This window comes from Gekko japonicus, unplaced genomic scaffold, assembly GCF_001447785.1.
Source record: "Gekko japonicus isolate JY-2015 unplaced genomic scaffold, Gekko_japonicus_V1.1 scaffold414, whole genome shotgun sequence".
Lineage (NCBI taxonomy): Eukaryota > Metazoa > Chordata > Lepidosauria > Squamata > Gekkonidae > Gekko > Gekko japonicus.
The window spans coordinates 458347-463295 of record NW_015162491.1 but is presented as its reverse complement, the minus strand read 5'-3'; positions in this window follow the sequence as shown (position 1 = coordinate 463295).

Genomic DNA, 4949 nt, shown 5'->3' with positions numbered 1-4949 from the left:
CCCAGCAGGCATATGGCCACCCTATTCTACCCCCTGTGCAGCCATTTTGTGGTTGCACCTACCATCCTGTGTCAGAGTTCAAAAGGTGCCCACAAAGTCTCAAAACGTTAGACACCCCTGGTGTAAAGGGTTAGCTAGCCTAGCATAGATTATCAGTATTGTACTCTACAAAGGATGTCCTGAAACACTGAGCAGTTGGAGAGAACCAGTTTTAACAGTGCAACCTGGTGTTGTTTTGCTATTAGTGGAAAAAGAGAAGATGCTGAGGACACAGTACTATTACTGAACTAGACTAACTCAGGTGAGTAGCTGTGTTGCACTGAAGCAGCAGAAGAAAGTTGAAGACCAGTGGCACCTTTAAGATTAACAAAGTTTTATTCAAGGTGTGAGCTTTTGTGTGCATGCACATATGTATTTGAAGAAGTGTGTGTGAGCATGAAAGCTTATACTCAGAATAAAACTTTGTTGGTCTTAAAGGTGCCACTGGACTTGAACTAGACTAATGGTATGCATGTCATGCATGAGGCTGTATAGCTAAACTTGTTGTCATTCCCCCACAATGTAATTTTGGGGGGTCAATTCTTAGGCAAAGCAGTTGGCTATTAGACTGCTTCTCTGCAGACATAGCTCTTTGTTCTGCAAGTCTAAAAGCACATCCAGTTTTGAAACAGATTCTTTCTGTTGATGCTAAGCAGCCCACTGGTTTGGCAAAGTTGCGCCATTCATCACCCGTTCTTGGGCTTATGTTGCAATAATTCTACTGAGCCTCCACTTAGGGAAATGTAGTTTCTGTCTTTTTAATGACCAAAGCATAATTTGATCTAGATTCCTGAGCAAACCACATGGAGAAATTCCAGTGTAGGTGTTAAGTTGCAGTCATTATATTGTTTTAAAGCCTGCACATCACCCCAAAACTGGCTCCAGAAGTAGCTCTCAAAATTAAAACCTTAATATAAAATGTCCCTGGGGTAAGGATTTTCAGCTGGGCTGGATTCATATATGATGGAGGCAGCTACCTTCCCTTTGTACTGGCTCTTTCTTGCCCTCCCTCTGATGGTCTCAGCACCGGCTGGAAGATAAAAGGAACCTGCCATTGATTCTGGATCTAGATACAATGGAAGGTACCTGGCTGCTCCTTCCCCTCCCTCTGATGGCCTCATCAAACCAGCTAACAGCTGGAACAAGAGGACTTTGTTGGCTGGAGCTGCATTTAGGTCCAACAGAGCACTACGGCAATCATGATTACTGGTACTGAGTTTCTTATTCATTTCTCAGTTCAATTTTGAGTTGAACTTGACAAAACACGAGATGCAGGTGCAGTCTTGCAAAATATATATATACAAGAAGGGGGACCCACGATACTTGCGGGGGGGGGGAGAAGCTCCATGGGAGGAGAAGGAAGCAGCCGCAGGTGAGCCTTCTCCCCTGCCCTCCCCATCCCTGGCATGCACAGCGAGGCCCGCGCCCCTCCAAGCCTTCTCTCTCCTCCCCCCAAGCACCGGCAGCAAGGCCTGAACTCAGCCCGCCAAGCTTTCTCCCTTCCCCCTTCCCTAGCGGCCTGGCCGCCCCGCCGAACTTTCTCCCTCCCCCCCAGTGGCGGCAAGGCCTGGCTGGCCCGCCAAGCTTTCTCTCGCTCCCACTTCCCCCCAGCAGCGGCGGTGTCAAGGCCTGAGCTCAGCTCACCAAACATTATCCCAGCCACCGGCTGGCCAAGCCTTCTCCCGCCCCCTTTCCCTCTGTGGCAGCGGCAGTGGTGGCGAAGCCGTTCTCAGACAGTGGCAGCAAGGGCTGAGCAGCTTACACCCACCGGCTGGCCAAGCCTTCTCCTGCCCCCTTTCCCTCTGTGGCGGCGGCAGTGGTGGCGAAGCCGTTCTCAGAGCATCCCCTGCGCCTGCGCAGGGAACAGTCTTTTTATTTTGGGGGGGATTTAAATAGCCCTCGCATCTTTCCCCCAAGTTTTCAGATTTTTCTGCACATCTGGGTATTGCCCCAAATGTGCAGGAAAATCTCCCTGCCCCCCAAGTGCCCCCATTGTGCGGATTTAGATACCCGCACGGAGGGGGCATGTTGGGAATTAGATATATAGATATTTTACATAACAGATTGTGAATTTGATTAGAAACAACATGTGGAAGGAGGATATTTATTTTCCCCATGGGAGGGGGGGGGGGAAAAGTAATTTCCACTCAGCTACTTCCCTCATCAGAAAAACAGGGAATGATACAAAGACTTCTCAACTAATTGGTTTTGATAAAGCAGCAAGATTATATGGAAATTGTGGCAGAACCTGCCTACACTGGCCTGCAGGCCCCGTTCCACCCTGCCCTCCTTGGGGGTTCCCGTCTCCATGGAGGGGCTTTTCCTCTTACTCTCCAGTAGCCGCTACCACCAGCTGATCAATAGAGGGACTTCCCACTGAGAGGACCAGGATCCTCAGCTCCCCTTCCAAGCTCAGAGGCCTCACCTCTACGTCTCTCACTAGTTCAGAGGCCTCACCTCTATGTTTTCCACTAGCCCAGCTAACACAGGGACAGTTTACTGCTTTGTGCGGCCCTGGGGGAATGGTCGCTTGCCAACCCCCTCCCTGGAGCTTCCTTTAGAATAGTGTGTCCAGAATGATTTGAGGTCTATGTGGTACAGAGACCAACTACCAGCATCAGAAGTTTAAAGTGTTAATTAAAAAGCAAATGTTCACAAACATACTTTTAGTGCAGCACCAGATTTGAGCAAGGAAAAACAAAATAAATTGGAAGAAAAACACAAATCCTCTGTCCCTCTGCTATATGTGCCCTAACTGATGGAAACATAGGACAGGCTCTTTAACTTAGCTTTTCTAATTCCCTACAGAGTTGCCATTATCTTCAGGTTTGCTCCAGCTCTCCACACCAGCCTCATGGTCAAAGACTGCTGACCAGAGCTCAGCATCCTCCTCAGCCAAGCATCTCAAGAAAAAGAAAACAACTTCCTCTTGCAAAGAAATTTTATTAACTCCGTGTCTCCACCCACTTGACCCCAGTCAGCCCAAGTCAAGGCTTTCCCCCCTGTTGTCTCCAGGAAGCTGCTTCATGAAGCCTATCTAGCATTTTGCACCTCTAAACCTCTGCTCTTTGTCTGAAGAGGGGAGAGGGGAGAAGGGCGAAGTTTGAGCCTCCCATTGTCTCTAGCTAGTCCCATTAACATTTATTTAGAGGTGCTCCTGGAAAGTCATTGATGGACTTCCTCCTTCCCAGCCTGTAGGAATTTTTTTTTAAATGCCAAGTGGAGGCTTGCTGCTTGCCAGCCTCCCTCCAGGAGAAAATGCATTTCTTCATAGAAAGATACATAGTTGTTAGGCAAAAAGGTATTTGGCATTAGAGCTGCCAGATCTAGAACTCTGTATGGAAGAATAAATGTTGGTATACACCATCGTCCACTGATACAGCATGAAGAAGGGAGAAAGAGCAGCTAACCACTGAACTTCCCCTTCATACATGACTCTTACAGACACTGTAGCCTGATTCCATATGGAATATGACAACTGCACCTGGCAACCATCTTCTCAGGAGTGTCCAACCATGTCTAGCAGAAAATTAAAACTACTCTGTAAGCATACCAGGCTATTTTGTGTTGATGTAAACTGGCTGCTTGAATATTTCTTGACTCAAGGATGGTTGTCTGTTGTTATCGTTACACTATAGCTATATAAGTTATGTTCTATTAAACACACACCCATAAAAACAGGATTGCTTTGAAGTCTCAGTTGCTAAGGAAAACAGTTTTTAACAGGAATGGTGTGTTGTCTATTTGAAACTGAATTGTAGGATAAAAAAGATAACAGTAAAGAAACAAAAGCCAGCTGTCTTTGTGATCCCTATCCCTTGCTTCACCAAAACGGATATTTATTGCATTAACTAGATCCATAGTTTTTCTGAAAAGTGGTGGTGGAAAGTGCCATCAAGTCATAGCTGCTGACTTAGGCAGGCAAGGCGGAATAGAAATCGAAACAAACAAACAAACAAATAAATTATGGCAACCCACTAGGGTTTTCAAGGCAAGAGACAAACAGGGGTGGTTTGCCTCTGCATAGCGACTCTGGACTTGATGGTCTCCCATCCAAATACGAACCAGGGCTGACCCTGCTTTAGCTTTAGCTTCCACCCTGCTTTAGCTTCCACACTGTGACAAGATCAGGCTTGCCTGGGTTAGCAAGGTCAGGGTACTATAATGAAACATCCTGAATATCTAAACAACTAACCCGGGAGTCAGATAGGACAAGTGACAGCCATGTGTGAGACCCTTAGGACTTTGCAGTATTTTGGTCCTTGTGGAACTGCAGGAGGGAAATGAGGGCTGTGGAAGCTACATTTGTCTTCTTCCAGGGGTAGCTGAGGACTTTTAGCAATGAGAGAGAGTGCTCAGATTCCTTGTTTTCCACCTTCAGGGAGTGAAATGCTGTTTTCTGGTATGTGATGTTTGACTGTTACCATTTTGGGAGCAGGGACATGAACAAATAACCTTTGGGGGTTTCCACCTGATCTGCGACCTGCTAGAATTTGAGCAAGTTTATATTGAGAAGGCTTTGGGAAACAGTGAGACAAGTCTCTGGCAATTGACTAATATGCTAATTGTGAGAACTTTTCACATACAAAGACATGGCAAACATTGGGCAGGCAGTCCTGCTGCCTCCCCTGTATCCAGACCACATGTAATTATTTTCCTAAGGCACACACATGGACCTATATCTCTGGTTATCATAAGATGTAAAAAGTAACCATAATAAAAGTTCTTAAACTATACTGTTGTTTGTTTTTGTTTGTAATTCAGTGTTGGGTACATCCAGTCCTTTGCTGAGAATCTTGGTGCCCCTAAAATCTCATCTCCCTCCACATATCCTTAAATAGCATGTTTGCTCTTTCACAAGAGATGTTTAAATTAATTTTTGGGTTTCCCAAAACTTTCTTGCTTTGTGA